Below are 18577 nucleotides of genomic sequence, written 5' to 3'. Positions count from 1 at the left end.
TTTACAACTTGCGCCAACACATCTTTAAGTTCTCCGCTTAAGCCTCTATAGAAGAGTGGTCCATTTGTCCTCGGGCCAGTTAGTCTCTGCCACAAGTCTATTGAAGGTGGCAATGAAAGCCAGAAGGCCCTGTGACCCTTGTCGTAGAGACAACAACTCATTGGCAAGGGACTGCCCTTGAGTTTTGCGAGCACACACATTTTCCAATTCTCGTTGAAACCCTGGGAAGTTGCATAGGATAGGGTCATCCAAGAGAACTGTGGCAGGGGTGTGGACCTGGACTGGGACAGGCAGAGTTGCTTGTGGTACTGGCCCTGGTAATAGGAACTGCCCAGCCTGTGACTGGAGCAGCTGCCTTGCCAACTCATCAATGTGATCCCTATTTACCACTAGTTCCCGTTTCAGTGCATTTGTTTCAGAACGGGTAGACTGGAACTCTGCCCTGAGATCACTCAATATGTGAGCTAGCTGGTCCACCTCAGAGGTTTCCATAACACTCAGGCAGAGTTTGGAACGTGGGCTTTGTGTTCTGTAACACTTACCTGGACTCTGTAGGAGCACCTGGACCCTCCGACGAATGACCCACACCGCTTGCCACCCCTAGCTCGTGTGTAAAGGTATGATAACACCTCACCGAACTTAGGGAGGAAGAGATGGGGTGGTTGGTTACTTCGTACCCTCAGTGATGCGTGAGTAGAGTTGGGTTGATGAGGCGTGAGTACCTACAAAAGACACCAAGTACCAGGAGGCGTATCAACACTTTGTTCCCTCCCTCAGAACCCCCTGATACTCCCCTACCCTGGAAGGCCTGGACTCACCTGAGGGCGTACGAGATGGGGTACGCACATGGAGGGAGCTTGTAGCACCTGTTGCCAGTTACGTCACTGGTGGTTGCAAGACCAGGCCGGCTGTGACTGCCAGGTGCCAGAGGTGAGGAGGGTCTGGGCCCTGCAATGTCTATGCCTTGCTGTGTTCCTCTTAGTTCTTGCCTTGCGCTCTAGGCGATTATCGCGGTTTGCTCTTGCAACTTGCTCAATTCCTTTTCAGCTACTTTACTGTCTTTCCGGCTTTCACTGTTGCTCGTACTGTCCTTCACATGTTTTGTTGCTTTATAATGCTGCCTTTATAGCATTTTGTTTGCTTGCTTGTGCAGTGCCTTTATAGCGCTTTGCAGTGCATTTTTAGTGCTTGCTTGCTTGCTTGTATGGTGCATTCCGGTGCCTTTTATCACTTTGCTTACTGGTTTCTTTTTCTCCTCTTACAGGGAATTCACACACGGGGCCAAACAGGGAACCCTGAAGCGGTGGGGTGAAGCGGAGATTGGACGCTCAACACGGGTAACTAGAAAAAGTCTGAGTGCGATGAAGGTAAGTTGTCCTCTTGGTCTTGCAAGGGCAGCTGGCCATTGGCTCAAGGGCACGGAGCTCGTGGTAAGCATTCCGCTGTTGAAAACAGATGAAAAGTGAAATACGGAAGTTGCCCAGGGCATGGCTGAAATAGTGGAGTCTCCTGAGAAATTAGTGCGAGAGTCCCACTTTACTTCCATGGAACCTTCTGTGGCCATTTTGAGGAGTAGGCTGATTGCAAATAGAGTGGCCATCCTGGAAGGGGCTGTAGGCAGTGCATGGTATAGCACAAGTCACTGGGTGAAAGGCAGATGAGAGCACCAACGGCGCTTCAGTGCAGTTCAGCCTCCCCTTTCCTGCATGGGGGCAACCCAGCAGTGAGGTCCCCGTCCCAGCATAGCCTGTGATCATGACAGTTGCAGAAGTTGAATCGTACTCTGCTAGCCATACTGGGCACTCTAAGCCTAAAGGAGAAAAGCAGATGGAACCAGCATGTGGCAACCCTCAAATAGTCCTACCATTGAACTCAGAATGATGCCACTGGAGTCATGCCCTAATACTTGATGTTTGGCTACAATGCATGGCTGCCGGCTGACTTGTTCTTCGGAGAGTCTCATGACAGTTCGGATCTGCGTAAAATAAATAAGGCCGAAAAGACTGTTTTTTCGGTGGAATTGCAAAAATGTTTTGGGGGTTTTGCACTTTTTAAAAAAATAATGTGGGTGAGACCCCCACACTCCTCACCTCTTCCCTCTAAAATCATGTATACCCTTACCTAACCCCCATCTATTTTTTTTATAACAATGTGCAAAGATCCCGCAAAAATTCCATTAAAAAAACTCGATCTTGTACACCTAGTTTTCTCATTGTTTTTCTTGGGGAATTACCGACAGTGCCAGCAGTAAGAACTTCACCAGCTATGTGAGGCTGCTCCAACACCCGGTAGAGCACGCTAACTAGCTTGAATAAGTGACAGCGGACAAGACAACATGCAGAGCATCAAACACCAAGTGTACCGACTGCTGGAAGGAGAAAGACCTTACAACGTCAGGACTTTACATAAGAATCACCTTCTTCTGCTCGGGTGAAATACTGGTCACAAGTTATGAGGCCAGCCTACCCGGCCTTCTACGAGGAAACGCCAACGTGCTACAGAAGCACCTCATGCACAGGCTTCCGAAGTGCACATAGTTCTGATCAAGCCACAAACATGTCAGAAGTTGCTCCATACTGACAGCAAACAGTGTGAAGGTAACCACTATCCGAATGATGTCTTCTCATAGATGTGGCCTCACGTACCGCACTTGCCAGATCCTGCTCCTGTGATCCAGAACATTCATGAAGACTCTCACCCTCAAGAACCTTCCCCAGCAGCCCATGCTGCAGTGGAAAAAGCTAAGGCGGTACTACATCTCATGCCTCAGCTGGATGGCAGGGAATCTGCACCCCCGGAATAAGCTTCCATAGATCTAATAGAGAGAGTAGACCTGTTTTATTAAGCCATTAGTCTCTAGGGGTGTCCAGTGTGAGGTTCCCATTGCTTGATCCTCTATGTCCTATTTACTTTCCGCTCAACATCAGGTTCCCATCTGGTACGAATCAAGACTGGTGACGAGTGGAAAACGGCTTTTAAGACACCCTTAGGGCACTATGAATATCGTGTAATGCCTTTCGGACTATGCAATGCCCCAGCCGTTTTCCAGCGTTTGATGGATGAAATATTTTCGGATTTATTCGGAATATCAGTGTGGGTATACCTAGATGATATACTGATTTTCTCAAAGAATGAGAAGGAACACATCATACATGTCAAAGAAGTTCTCAACCGTTTACGTCAGAACCACTTGTACACCAAGACTGAGAAATGTCTCTTCAATCAAGACAAGATTGAGTTTCTTGGGTACGTGATTTGCCGTTCTGGCATACAGATGGACCCAACTAAGTCACGGGCTATTCAAGAATGGAAACGACCTAACGATGTGAAGGCCCTTCAGCGATTCCTTGGATTCGCCAATTTCTATAGGCGCTTTATACCAGGTTTTTCCAATCTCACAGCACCTTTAACCAGTTTAACCAGCAGTAAGACGTTGTTTGTGTGGAACGAGGAAGCTACTAATGCATTCGAACGTCTCAAGGATGCATTCAGCACCTCTCCCATCCTACACCATCCCGACCAAAGTAGACCATTCAGCGTGGAAGCAGATGCGCCAAATTTCGCCGTTGGATCAGTTTTGCTACAGAAGGACCCGCAGTCGGATGTTGAATTCCCAGTGGCTTATTATTCCCGAAAACTAACGTCGAGCGAACAGAATTATGCCGTGATCGAGAAGGAGCTTTTAGCCATCAAATTGGCTTTTGAAGAATGGCGCCATCATCTTTTGGGAGGCCAATTTCCTGTTGAGGTCCGTACCGACCATAGAAATCTACAGTATCTACGATCCCTTCAATGTCGCACTTCCCGCCAGGCCCGTTGGGCGTTTTTCTTTTCTCCTTATGATTTCACAATCACCTACATACCTAATGCTCGGAATCTGAAAGCAGACGCGTTGTCTCGCTCCTTGGAAGACATCAAGCAAGACAGCCAGAATCAGTTATTGCTAGCCCCAGAACATTTCTTGTTTTCTGTGTCTCATTGCCTGGATACGTTCTTACAGGAAACATTGGCAGACCCTTACAGAACGGAACTATTGAAATTGCCCCAAGTTAGTGAGAACGAGGGGTTGCTCTTCTTCAGTGGGAAATTGTATGCACCCACCGACTCTCGTCGGATTGCCATTTTGCATGCATTTCACGATTCGAAGATTGGGGGTCATCGAGGCATACGTGCTACACAAGAACTTGTCGCCCGACAGTTTTGGTGGCCAGGATTGGCCAAACAAGTTAAACAATACGTGGAATGCTGTCCAGTATGTGCACAAGTAAAGATACCCAGAAGGAAACCACTCGGTCTACTCCAACCCATCGAGACACCGCCCTATCCTTGGCACACCATAGCTATTGATTTCATAGTGGAACTACCACCTTCCGAGGGCTTTACATGCATTATGGTAGTAGTTCACTGTTTTTCCAAGATGGCTCATTTTATCCCTTTTGTTAAAGTTCCCTCTGCGAGTTCCATGGCCGGAGCATTTCTGCACAACATTTACCGGTTACATGGACTACCTGATAAGATCATCTCGGACCGCGGTTCCCAGTTCATATCATCCTTTTGGAAACAACTGTGTCATCACCTGGGCATACATCGAGCACTTAGTTCCGGCTATCATCCACAGTCCAACGGACAGACGGAGAGGACCAATCAGACGTTGGAACAGTATCTGTGCTGTTTCTCCAACGCATCTCAAACCAACTGGGCATTGCAACTGGACTTTGCTGAGGTAGCTTACAACAACTCGATCCATTCTGCTACAGGATTAAGCCCCTTTCTTTGTACCTATGGACTCAGTCCTAGACTTTTTCCGTTTGTTCCTGTACGACCAAGCACGGTTCCCTCTGCTGACCAGCTGATTCAAGAGATCCGAGGACTGCATGCCCAGGCGACTGGTACCCTGGTTAAGGCACGTGAGGACATGAAGGTCCAGGCAGATAAGAGGCGTACCCCGGAACCTATATTCAAGGTTGGTGGGAAGGTGTGGCTTTCTTCCAAGAACTTACCTGTTCGCAACTTACCTACGAAACTTGCTCCCCGTTTCCTAGGACCCTTCCAGATTACTAGACGGATTTCCCCGGTGGCATTCAAACTAGATCTACCCCCATCCTGGCGGGTGCATCCCGTGTTTCATGTCTCCTTGTTTAAGCCTCACCTGGAGGACCCCTATGGGCGCTCGGGCTCTCGTCCTGCGGCCATTGAGGTGCAGGGTGTTCCTGAATATGAGGTCCGGGAAATCTGTGATTCTCGTTTCCATCTGGGTCGATTGCAGTTCCTGGTGGATTGGGAGGGGTATTCGGCTTGTGACCGCACTTGGGAACCTGTTGGGAATGTCCATGCTCCCCGTTTGGTGCGTGAGTTCTATTTACGCCATCCCTGTAGGCCGGGGGCCCCGGGTCTTTCTGGGAGGGGGCATGGTGTTAGGACACTCACCCGGGATCGGGATCGGCCGTGTCCTCGTGGGCGGGGTGATGCCTGGCGGCTGTACCCGCGGTTTCGCCTTGGTCGTGGGCGCCTTCTCCGAGCTCATCGCTCATTTGGGGTGCGTGCCCGCTTCGGGCGAGTTGGGGTGCATGCGTGCATACGCGGAAGCGGCAGGGAACGGGCTTGTGGTTCAAGCCTCGTTCCCACGAATACCGTGATTCCGCGCATGCGCCGATTCGGATTGCGGGTCAAGCCTCGCTTCCGTGCCGAATCACTATAAAGGAGCTTCCGGATCTGTACCCGCCGCGTCTCAACGCGGTTTGGTCCTGACCTCCCACTCGCTTCTGGAATTCCTTACTCTCCTTGGTCTCCCCGCTTGCCTCCCTTGTTCCCTTCCAGTTTGCCCGGCCTTCCCTTACCCTGGTGGTTTGGTTCCTTGGTTGAGGGTCTGCTCCCCTGGGTTGGGTCTTGTCCGGTCCTGGCCTGGTACCTCCGGTCCCTTCATTTTTCCTCCTTACCACCTATCCCTCTCCTGCCTGACCACCTTCCTTACCTGAATACTCCTCTGCCTTGTGCTGGGTGCCAGTACCTTCGGTGCCTTTGTTCGGTCCCTCTTGCCGTCTGCCATTGCTGCCATACTACAGTCCCGGCTGGCTTCTCTCTACATCTTCAAGAAGGATTCTGCAGAATCATAGCAACGCACTCAAGCTCGCTGTCTACATCTACTGGCCTTCCCTGTTCAGTGCTCGCACTGTTCTGGCGCCACGTAAATCCAGGGAAGTGTTCATCCGTGGCGTCAGGAATCGGACCCATTTTCAATCCTGCAATCAGGACGGGACCTGGGTCGGTTCCTGGCGTTACCCTCTCATCTTTCGTTCTACAAGCAACGTCCTGGCGACCCCGGCACGCAAGCCTACAGGAAACACAGGTACGCAGCGCCCTAGGGACGCACATCTTGACACCATCAGGTGGGTTTACAACTTGCGCCAACACATCTTTAAGTTCTCCGCTTAAGCCTCTATAGAAGAGTGGTCCATTTGTCCTCGGGCCAGTTAGTCTCTGCCACAAGTCTATTGAAGGTGGCGATGAAAGCCAGAAGGCCCTGTGACCCTTGTCGTAGAGACAACAACTCATTGGCAAGGGACTGCCCTTGAGTTTTGCGAGCACACACATTTTCCAATTCTCGTTGAAACCCTGGGAAGTTGCATAGGATAGGGTCATCCAAGAGAACTGTGGCAGGGGTGTGGACCTGGACTGGGACAGGCAGAGTTGCTTGTGGTACTGGCCCTGGTAATAGGAACTGCCCAGCCTGTGACTGGAGCAGCTGCCTTGCCAACTCATCAATGTGATCCCTATTTACCACTAGTTCCCGTTTCAGTGCATTTGTTTCAGAACGGGTAGACTGGAACTCTGCCCTGAGATCACTCAATATGTGAGCTAGCTGGTCCACCTCAGAGGTTTCCATAACACTCAGGCAGAGTTTGGAACGTGGGCTTTGTGTTCTGTAACACTTACCTGGACTCTGTAGGAGCACCTGGACCCTCCGACGAATGACCCACACCGCTTGCCACCCCTAGCTCGTGTGTAAAGGTATGATAACACCTCACCGAACTTAGGGAGGAAGAGATGGGGTGGTTGGTTACTTCGTACCCTCAGTGATGCGTGAGTAGAGTTGGGTTGATGAGGCGTGAGTACCTACAAAAGACACCAAGTACCAGGAGGCGTATCAACACTTTGTTCCCTCCCTCAGAACCCCCTGATACTCCCCTACCCTGGAAGGCCTGGACTCACCTGAGGGCGTACGAGATGGGGTACGCACATGGAGGGAGCTTGTAGCACCTGTTGCCAGTTACGTCACTGGTGGTTGCAAGACCAGGCCGGCTGTGACTGCCAGGTGCCAGAGGTGAGGAGGGTCTGGGCCCTGCAATGTCTATGCCTTGCTGTGTTCCTCTTAGTTCTTGCCTTGCGCTCTAGGCGATTATCGCGGTTTGCTCTTGCAACTTGCTCAATTCCTTTTCAGCTACTTTACTGTCTTTCCGGCTTTCACTGTTGCTCGTACTGTCCTTCACATGTTTTGTTGCTTTATAATGCTGCCTTTATAGCATTTTGTTTGCTTGCTTGTGCAGTGCCTTTATAGCGCTTTGCAGTGCATTTTTAGTGCTTGCTTGCTTGCTTGTATGGTGCATTCCGGTGCCTTTTATCACTTTGCTTACTGGTTTCTTTTTCTCCTCTTACAGGGAATTCACACACGGGGCCAAACAGGGAACCCTGAAGCGGTGGGGTGAAGCGGAGATTGGACGCTCAACACGGGTAACTAGAAAAAGTCTGAGTGCGATGAAGGTAAGTTGTCCTCTTGGTCTTGCAAGGGCAGCTGGCCATTGGCTCAAGGGCACGGAGCTCGTGGTAAGCATTCCGCTGTTGAAAACAGATGAAAAGTGAAATACGGAAGTTGCCCAGGGCATGGCTGAAATAGTGGAGTCTCCTGAGAAATTAGTGCGAGAGTCCCACTTTACTTCCATGGAACCTTCTGTGGCCATTTTGAGGAGTAGGCTGATTGCAAATAGAGTGGCCATCCTGGAAGGGGCTGTAGGCAGTGCATGGTATAGCACAAGTCACTGGGTGAAAGGCAGATGAGAGCACCAACGGCGCTTCAGTGCAGTTCAGCCTCCCCTTTCCTGCATGGGGGCAACCCAGCAGTGAGGTCCCCGTCCCAGCATAGCCTGTGATCATGACAGTTGCAGAAGTTGAATCGTACTCTGCTAGCCATACTGGGCACTCTAAGCCTAAAGGAGAAAAGCAGATGGAACCAGCATGTGGCAACCCTCAAATAGTCCTACCATTGAACTCAGAATGATGCCACTGGAGTCATGCCCTAATACTTGATGTTTGGCTACAATGCATGGCTGCCGGCTGACTTGTTCTTCGGAGAGTCTCATGACAGTTCGGATCTGCGTAAAATAAATAAGGCCGAAAAGACTGTTTTTTCGGTGGAATTGCAAAAATGTTTTGGGGGTTTTGCACTTTTTAAAAAAATAATGTGGGTGAGACCCCCACACTCCTCACCTCTTCCCTCTAAAATCATGTATACCCTTACCTAACCCCCATCTATTTTTTTTATAACAATGTGCAAAGATCCCGCAAAAATTCCATTAAAAAAACTCGATCTTGTACACCTAGTTTTCTCATTGTTTTTCTTGGGGAATTACCGACAGTGCCAGCAGTAAGAACTTCACCAGCTATGTGAGGCTGCTCCAACACCCGGTAGAGCACGCTAACTAGCTTGAATAAGTGACAGCGGACAAGACAACATGCAGAGCATCAAACACCAAGTGTACCGACTGCTGGAAGGAGAAAGACCTTACAACGTCAGGACTTTACATAAGAATCACCTTCTTCTGCTCGGGTGAAATACTGGTCACAAGTTATGAGGCCAGCCTACCCGGCCTTCTATGAGGAAACGCCAACGTGCTACAGAAGCACCTCATGCACAGGCTTCCGAAGTGCACATAGTTCTGATCAAGCCACAAACATGTCAGAAGTTGCTCCATACTGACAGCAAACAGTGTGAAGGTAACCACTATCCGAATGATGTCTTCTCATAGATGTGGCCTCACGTACCGCACTTGCCAGATCCTGCTCCTGTGATCCAGAACATTCATGAAGACTCTCACCCTCAAGAACCTTCCCCAGCAGCCCATGCTGCAGTGGAAAAAGCTAAGGCGGTACTACATCTCATGCCTCAGCTGGATGGCAGGGAATCTGCACCACCAGATAGCCACAGGCCGGAAGAAGCTGCACCCCCGGAATAAGCTTCCATAGATCTAATAGAGAGAGTAGACCTGTTTTATTAAGCCATTAGTCTCTAGGGGTGTCCAGTGTGAGGTTCCCATTGCTTGATCCTCTATGTCCTATTTACTTTCCGCTCAACATCAGGTTCCCAGGTGTACGAGGCACTGTGTAAGGTTACTGAGATCCCAAGTAATAGATGTTTCCTAACACAGACATGTAATGTTGACTAGTTCCTCTCAACAGGTTTAGTACATCCTCAGGCATGAGGATATTTAAAAGGGGTTGGCGTGTAGAACCACTCCTCCCCCCGCCCCTTCTAATGTCAGGTGTTACAAAGCAATCATTAGCAATGTATAGACCTTGCTGTGGGGTCGCCCCTGCATAATAATATCCAGATATAATAAACATATGTGGATAAAGATGTATGTAGGATTCATGATCATGAAGTTCAGATCATGTAGGCTATGTAATTTAATGGACACGCACTCTAGTTAGACACCGTTACTGGCTGATTGTTTTACCAGATCGCATGTTATATGACCTCATGCAGGATCTCATATACTGCTTAGGCTTTGCATATATGTACAATATAATCTTATTTTCTGACATTTGTTTTGAGTATATTGGATGCGCACTGGAGAGACCTCGCCTTTGTCGGAGAGTGGTGCAGCAGACATGTTGCCCTGTGTTAACGTAAACCGGCCTTTTGTGCTGCTTTCTTAAAGTGCGCACTTGATGTTGTTTTGGGTGGTATGCAGCTGACATAGGTTTTAGAAATAGGCTTATGTACAAGTGTTGTCATTGGTCAGGTCACTGCAGTTTGCATTAACAAACTGCAACTGTGTCCTGGGGTTTCGAGAAATAGCGTACTCTCTTCTTCCCACCATATAACGAGATTGGGACATAAAGCAGCAGTGCATCAGTGGACTATGCTGTGCATTATGGGGTGAGTGTATCTTGGGATGTAAAGTCTTAACAGGGTTTGTAAAGATCTTTTATTATACGAGTACCAGTGACAAGCATTATGTGGCACAGCATGAGCCTCTGCTTCAAAAATACTTCTCCATCCATCTCTATCGTGATAAGTACCACACACTGCTAATATTCACCTAACCAGTGCATCAGCACTAATTTGCATAGAGTATTGTACAAGTGGTGGCCTCTATATTTAACAATGCATTCTAGTACTGGGCTGTCTTGAAAGTTATGCTACCCTTTCCACTAAACCTATGAGGCCCGGGAATAGCGCCTATGTTTGATCAAACACCACCCTTCCTTTTCTTCCCTTCACTAACACACGAGCTATATCTCTGAACCCAGGGTGCAGCGGGGTCTTAGTAACTCAGGTAAGAGGTGTTACAAGGAGAAAACAACTCCTATATTGTGTCTACCATTTAAGGGCTCATTTGCACATTTTCTTTCCTTCCTGTGTCCTTGCACACCTGGTATTTTCCTCTGCATAAGCAAACAGTAAAGAAGTTGCTGTGGCTGAAAACACAACCTAAAATTCAGCTCACATTTCAATAAAGAAGCACATTTTTTAAAACAAAAACAAACCTGTAGCACTGTAATAGTAAAATGCAACTACTTGCAGAGAGGGAACTAAAATTGTGATTTTGGACGTCAAACTGCCCAAACCTATTGGCTTTGAATGGTGGTGAGACTATTTATACCTTTACTGCAATGTTGTGTTGTGGTGGACGGGAAAGGTACCAACGAGCAAGGAGGGTTTACACTGAGTGTGCCATATTGATGTCTAGGGGTGTGGCGAACTGAGCGCGATGTTGCAACTTTATATGTATCCAGTGTAGTTAACTGTGAATGGGATATGTTACTGCAGTGTTCCTTTTTGTTTAGAACTGAGACATATTAGCTTACATGAGCGCAGAAAGATAAAATGTTAAAACCACCAAATGAAACAAACACAATTCATACATGAGGTGCTCTGAAGTACGTGTAAACAGTGACCAGGAAGGTTTTTAATGTGCATGCAAGGAAGAGGGATGGTCATAGAGAACCTACTGTGAAGGAAATATGACAGTTATTAAACATGCATGCACACTGAGACAAACACATAGGGAACTCATGAGTCTTTATGTAGCAGGCTTATTACAAATGGATTAAAACAAAACAGTTAGGGTTATTTGCCAGGTGATTCTGATGTATTTCAGAGGTCAGAGGATGAGTAAATAAGTAACTTCAACCTTTGCAGTCAGCTCAGCTGTGTGGGATATATTGACCCACTCGACGACATTGCCCCACATCATTAAGCTGCATTTGCGCAAGAAACAGCAACCCGGCGGTGCTGGCTCCTGTGCGCACCAGGACCTCCAAACTGCATTTTGAGCACACTTCAGGCAAAATGGAACAAGGGGACACCCTGAAAAAGTATGCCAGTGTGTTCTGGAACCTATCAATGAAATCAAGTGAAAAAGCAGCGTTGCTTTGCTGCAGAAGCAAAAATCCCCTTCAAAATGAAACATTTTTCACCCTTTAAAAAATGCTGTTTTGATGCCAATTCATTTGTTCATGTTGAAACCGCTGTGACTAAAAAGGCCCTGTCATGCCCAGGATATTTCACTGTGCTTCACCAAAACCAGGCATAATTCCTGAGTGAAAGGCCCAGTCAAACCAGCTCTGAGAGAAATCCATAAGCAACTTTACTTTCACTCGCACAGGAACACGCGTTTATTTCTTTTCAAATGTATCCAGGCACAGCAGTTCAAAGAGACTTTAACTCTGAGCCAGGTCAAGTGTAAATGTATCTATGCTTTAGAAAAAACTCCTGCATTCAAGGAAATGACTACAGCTGCACAGACAGTGTGGGCAGCTGAGGGAGCTGCAAACCAAATTTAAAGAAAGAAATGCTAGCAGCTTTTTACACATGTTTAAAAATGGGCTTTGCTGACTAAAGAAAAAATTGGCCTGTTTAAAAATTAATTGTGACGGAAAGCCTGCTTACTTAACAATGTAAAGGGATTATGTTAGTGGTGATAATACACACATAGGCTATCTTCTTTCACAGGTTTGTTTAATTCAGGACCCAAAATAAGAAATTAAAGAGATTAAAACACATGGGCTGGATTTACAAGCTCTCAGAAAAAAACAGTAATTCCAGTTGCCAGCCATGAAACTTCCCCAAGAAAAGGAGACACATTATAAATCCCAGACACGTAGGTGAAAATTGTCAGATTGAAAAACTTTGAATGGGCTAGGACAATCAAAGTTCACACGCTCGTCAGACATTCATCTGTGCTCCAGGCTGGGACAATAGAAGTCCTGGGACACTAACCTGTCAAGTGTAAGGGGCAATAAAACCTTCAATTAAGATGGGAAACCCCCTTCTCTTGAAGGAAATGACAGTTGGCTGCAGTTGGAAGAAGAAGAAAAAAGGGGATCTAGTAACAATGGACTGCCTTTTGGTTACAAAGACTATTTTATAAAGAAACGTTAAAGACTTTTTATCTCTTCAGCAAGAATTAGTAAAAATGTAAAAGGTTTGCAATTTCAAATCTAATTTTATGGGCTTTCTTTTAAAACTTGGTAGAACTCATTGCTGCATGTGGAACAGAAGTTACAAAATATGATCGATTACAAGGAAAGTATTAATGTTGCAAACATAAAATTTTGTACATACATCCCTGGGGATAATTTGCATCTGTGTATAAAATTGTGGAATTTTAGGCCAAATCTTTCATGTTTAAAATTACCAAAATGGATCTGAAACAAGGTCGCACAGACCTGAGGATTAGACTGATCTGTGCTGCACATAACATGTAACCTCTGTGTATAATTTGCCAAGAGATTGCAAGTGTATAAATGTATGTGTTTGGCAAAATCAGATTTTCAGTAAAGTAAATGTGGGAGTTTCTGGACATTGTAAAACTCACCTCATAAACCTGACATCATTCCCTTAGAAATCCAACCAGTTGAGAGGAAAGCGGAGACTAGCACCCCTGCCCAATCCAAGTAGTTTAGGGCGTGCATAGTTAATCCTGCCCAGCCTATAATTCGATGATGTCATTTTGCACTATAAATAAGGGTCCCTGACAAGACCCTAGACCAGCGGTATTCAAACTGTGGCGAGCGACCCCCCAGGGGTCCGCGGGTGCATCCCTGAGGGGCCCTGAGAGCTCAGCATGAAATATAAAAAAAAAATATATATATATATATATTATTTTTTTTAGATTGGAAGAAATGGGCAGGGGGGGGCTCACATGGTCGGGCTGAAGCATGAAACTGTCTCAGGCAACAATGAAAAAGTGGCCCGCAGTTGTAAATGGATATTCATTCCTTTAGTCACAGACTGGTCCTCATTACAACTATGGCGGTACGGTAACAACGGTGCCGGGAAGCTACCGGCACCATTGCTACCGTACCGCCATAGTAAGAGTTGTGCTTGTGGGTGCCTGACAGCCCGCCATGTCTGACCTGGCAGGCTGTGCGGCACCCGCGAGCACTGCTCGTCAGATGCACCGGCACCGTTAATAACGGTGCCAGTGCATCCAAGCTCCCCATTCCCATTGAGCCCTATAGGGCACAATGGGAATGGGGATCTACCGGTACCGGCACCCGCGAAAGGGCAATTATCAGGTCCGCCTAACTCGGCATGACCCGGTAATTGCCCATTTGCGGGTGCCAGACCCGGATGCAACTCCGGCGGCAACCGTCCCGGTTTTACCGGCACAGCTACCGCCAGGGTTGTAATGAGGCCCACTGTTTCAATAGTACCCAAGGGGGTGCTTTGTGTTAAAATGTAAGTAAATTGTGATATATTCAGCAACAATGGTTAAAATTACTAACTGCATAGTTAAGTAACTCATCAAACTGGACCACATTGGCAAAAATGGTGGCCCATTTTGACTGGCCCACACTAGCATTTTACATTTTTGGTACAGGCATTGCCCTATAGACCAGTCCGAGCCTGGCGGCTCATCCAAAATGGCGAGGGGCACCCACCCAGTGGCCCCTCACCCATTATGGAGGAGCTACGGAGCCAGCCCAGTGAAACAGTGAGCACTCCCTCAGCTGCTTTTTCCAGCTGATGGAGTGCTCCTGGGCTGGCTAAACTGTCAAAGGGAAACATTGTTTCCCTTTGACAGTTCAGTTTAGTTCCCCAGCCGCACATGCTCACTGAGTCATGCAAGTGCTGGGGCATTTTGCTTCACCAGCATTGCATAGCTCATTGGAAATGCTGGCTGGGGCACTGCAAGTCTGTATGTCTAAGGGAGAGCTCCTGCACCTCCTCGCACATACGGACAGAGCAGCCTGGAGCAAGGCGTTTCTGCACCTACACGCAGGCCAATGCAGAAGGTACATTTATGTTTATTGTTTTTATTTAAATATGTGTATGAATGCGTGTATGCTTATGTTATGAGTGAGTGTATGGTGATGGATGCTCGTGTGAATGATAGAGTGATTGCTGTATGAATGTGCAGCGCCTTGCATACACACATAATCATGTTGATTGTGTTAGGCCCAGTGGGGCCCAGGGGACAGGGATGGTATCATTTTACTGGACATCTATCATAGATTTCCTGTATAAAATGTCATGCCTGCCCCCTTGGCCCCCCAGCACCAATTGCAAACTGTTTGGCTATTTACCCATTTCTTGTTAAAAGTATGCTCTACAATGCAACATTTTAACCCATTATTTAAAAATAATTCACAGGGTGAAGTCCCCCCGAAAACCCCTTTATTGGTTCTGGCTCCCTCACTATGCTCGGTCGCTATGGCATTTTTGGGGGAAATAGTTATGCGCCTCCAATTAAAAAAATCACCAGCCGCCACTGGCCCTACGACTGTGTTGGGAACGGGATGGGTGGAACCCAGGTACTATGGTGGGAGCACAATGGGCGGGAAACATGGGATAGTGGTGGGAGCAGAGTGGGGAGAGCCCAGGGTGTGTGATGGGGTGGGGAGAGACCAGGGACTGGGTAGGAGTGGGATGAGGGAGCCCAGCGACTGTGATGGGTGCAGGTGACAACGCGCAATATATACTGTCCATTTGGCATTTCTGGGGGTCCCGACCTGTCCAAATTCTGCTCAGGGGGGCCCCGGCCAAAAAGGTTTGAAGACCACTGCCCTAGACACACACTCTTTCTGATTTTCCTGCGCCAGTGTCCTGCTCCTGTTTCATCTATCCAGACTCCAGATCCTAACTACAAGGCCAAGCATTGCTGATCCTGCTCCAGCAAGGCCTACTACATTAAAAAAAAACATTAATTTCCCATTAACAAGGAGAAAACTGTTGTACTTTGGGCATCCTGATCCAGATTGGCTTGCTGCCACTCACTGCATGCTACCCTCCTGCTACCCTGATGCCCTATTTTATCCGGTGACCAGAAGTGCTACCTGGTAACCAGTCCATGTCCAACTGATCCTGTCCCACTGATTTTGTCCGGCTGTCCTTTGTTAGACCAGATCTGTGTGGTGACCAGAACGCTGACTGTCCAAAATCCAAAAACTAAAAAGTGGACTGCGAGTATCAATATGAACCATAGAAAACCATAGTATACCTTGCCTTGCTTTGTCCTATCCCAATCTCTAAGCTATCCTATTCTGACCCCGATATCTTGTTAAAATTGTCAGCATTATCTGTGAAACTCTGCGTTTGATTCCTAGTGTCAGTGCCAATTTTCTCTTCATTTTCGTTTTGCATAGAACATAAGCCATTAGCGATTTTGATCAAATAAATGTATTTTCCATAAAGGAAACGGGGTGCACCACGTGAACGTGAAGGGTTACAAAGGCCGCGTAACTGTGGAGATTCACGGGTGACATTCTCTTTTTCTTAGTCATTAAATCCAGTTTAAGTAAAATTAGCAGCAATCCATTTTAAAGGCGCTTTTCTGTTTTTCACTGTTCTATTTTCCTCAAAACGAACCTCACTCTATCTAGCATAGCTCACTCAATTTTCCAGATAGAGACCTAATTTCACTTCCATGTGGTACCTCTGATTTATAACTACACCTCAACACAAAACCGCATATTTCACCCGTTTTTATTAAAAAACATTTTGGTAATTTCAGGTGGGAATTGCAAAAGTTTGCAAATTTTCCAACGTGTCATTTGCTGCAAACATGTATTAAAATCTGCCACACATTTTCGAACTATATGCTCTTGGTTTTACATTGCTTGTGATTGTTTGTACTTCCACATGGTTGCTGTAGTGAGGAATAATATTTGTTTTAGGGTTTTTACACAATTTCATTCATTTATTCATCCATTTTCGAGTGTCATTTTTAGCATTGCCAGGGTTTAAAATCCGTTTCTCTCTCTTGTTTGGGGAGGGAAGGTCCGATTTCCATTCTCTTTTCCATTTGTCATTCCTGATTACCTGCTGCTTCTGTTTATCCACTCAATTGATTATTTATGGGTTGAGGGAACATTGCAGGGGGGAAATTCTAACTCAAGTGCTATTTTACCTAAAATCTAAAAGTGCTCCTATTCCCTGATGTTTTGTAGATGTGTCAATAGAAGGTTAAACTAAGTGCATTGCTGACATTCCCATTGTTCTTATCACCCCATTGGTGATTGCGGCCCCATATTAAAAATTGTATGATTTCTTTTCATTTTCAAATAAATAAATAAATAAATATTATATTTTACCAACCAGCCTGTATCATGGTCCATTGTGACCCGGGTTATTTGAAAAGTGGGTGTGATATGAGTGGTGTACCACAACAATATTGAATCTAATCTAAAACATAAGCATTTCAATTGTGCGCTGCATACTAGGCTGAGACTAAGGTGTGCGTCGCCAGATTGAAATCTTGAACAGCTGAAGAAGCTGGCCATGGGGTTTATGGTCTGATAAGTATCGCAGACAGTAGCTGTAATCTCCTTAATGCATGGGATCTTAAAAAGAGGGTTTTTGCTATATTTCTTTGGCAGCACTAAAACATGGGGTGAGTCAATGTTCAAGGCTAACACATCAATTGTATTTTCAGATGTGCTGTGTGCGATGAAGTGGCTGTTTTTTAGATTAGAATGTTCCAATGGAACCAGTGTCTGTCTTGGGGAATTAGAAAGTTATTGGTAATTGAAGGAGAACTTGTTTACCCAGCCGCCTTTATATTGCTTGAAATATTTATGCAAACCATGTCCAATTAAAAGTTATGGTTAAAGGGCTTAGGCCAGTTATTACTAGTAATGAATTATGTTTGCATACAAATGTGTAACTGGATGATGTCATGACCTACCACAGAAAAATCCTAAAAGGAGTTGTGTTCTAAACATGAGCTGAAGAAGGTAGTTAAGAGATAACAGCTGCCAATGAGAATGTAGGAATTGGGGTAAGATGGGATTTCTATGAAGCGGTTTCTATTGAATCCCATGTGGGGGTGGATTGTAATAGAGTATCTGGGAGTGTTTTAACTGTTGCAAAAATGTATATAAGGTGGTCACTGATGTGATTTGTTGAGACTTGGGTTAGTTTGGTTCTACAGCACCATCTAGCTGCTCCCCAGATGATTGTACAATAAACTTGCTTTACCTACAAAACGTGCACTCGTTCCTCAGGTAGTGGGCACACTTGGGTAAAGGGGATTAAGGGGTCCACCCCCACAGTTGCACGGGCCTAACAATTTGATATATTGCAGAACTGCCTCCAGTGGTCAAGTGAGTTCATGGAACCTCTTAGCCAACCATGCCACAAAGAAAATTGCTGCTCCAAACATACTTGAACAAGGGCAGCGCACTTTATGTCTAACGGCACACCGTGGATAGAGTGGGCAGGTGACAGTAATTGTTCATTAAGCCTATTGGTGATTGGGATGAAGAAATGACTCAACTGGAGGCCACACTCCGGAAACAACGCTTCCCATATTGAGGAAAAGTGTGCAAAGTATGTCAATAATTATTTCAAATAATGATGTAAAGTACTGAATTCTCTCCACCGTACTATTATACTACATGGGTATCCTTTCTCCTCCATCTCCTTTAGACCTTTCTTTTCACTCCCCCACCCCTATCTACCTCTTGCTCCTTGAGTGCTTGGAAATAATAAGTGTTTGCAGTTAGGCGCTTTAAAAAACATTAATAAAATACAAAAAGTAAATATACAGAAGGAGGAGCAGGAACTCAAAGTATTGTTCTGCCAGCCTGGTGAAAGAGCAACATCAGCATTCATGATCACCTTACTAAAGGAGTGTACATTGCATGTGAAAACATTTCTGAATAGGTGTTAATGTTTGAGTGATTACACCTGTATTGGTTCCTCTACTGCTAAAACCTCCCACACAGCTCAGATTAGCTACCATATCTGTACATGCATCCAAGGCAACAATAAACCTGAAACACAACATAACCCCCATTATGTAAACATATCTTGTTTGCTTTTTATAGAATTTCAGTGTAAACCACCCAA

Source organism: Ambystoma mexicanum, chromosome 10 (genome assembly GCF_040938575.1).
Source record: "Ambystoma mexicanum isolate Mex_15411 chromosome 10, UKY_AmexF1_1, whole genome shotgun sequence".
NCBI lineage: Eukaryota > Metazoa > Chordata > Amphibia > Caudata > Ambystomatidae > Ambystoma > Ambystoma mexicanum.
The sequence above is the reverse complement of the archived record's forward strand: the minus strand, read 5'-3'. Positions refer to the sequence as shown.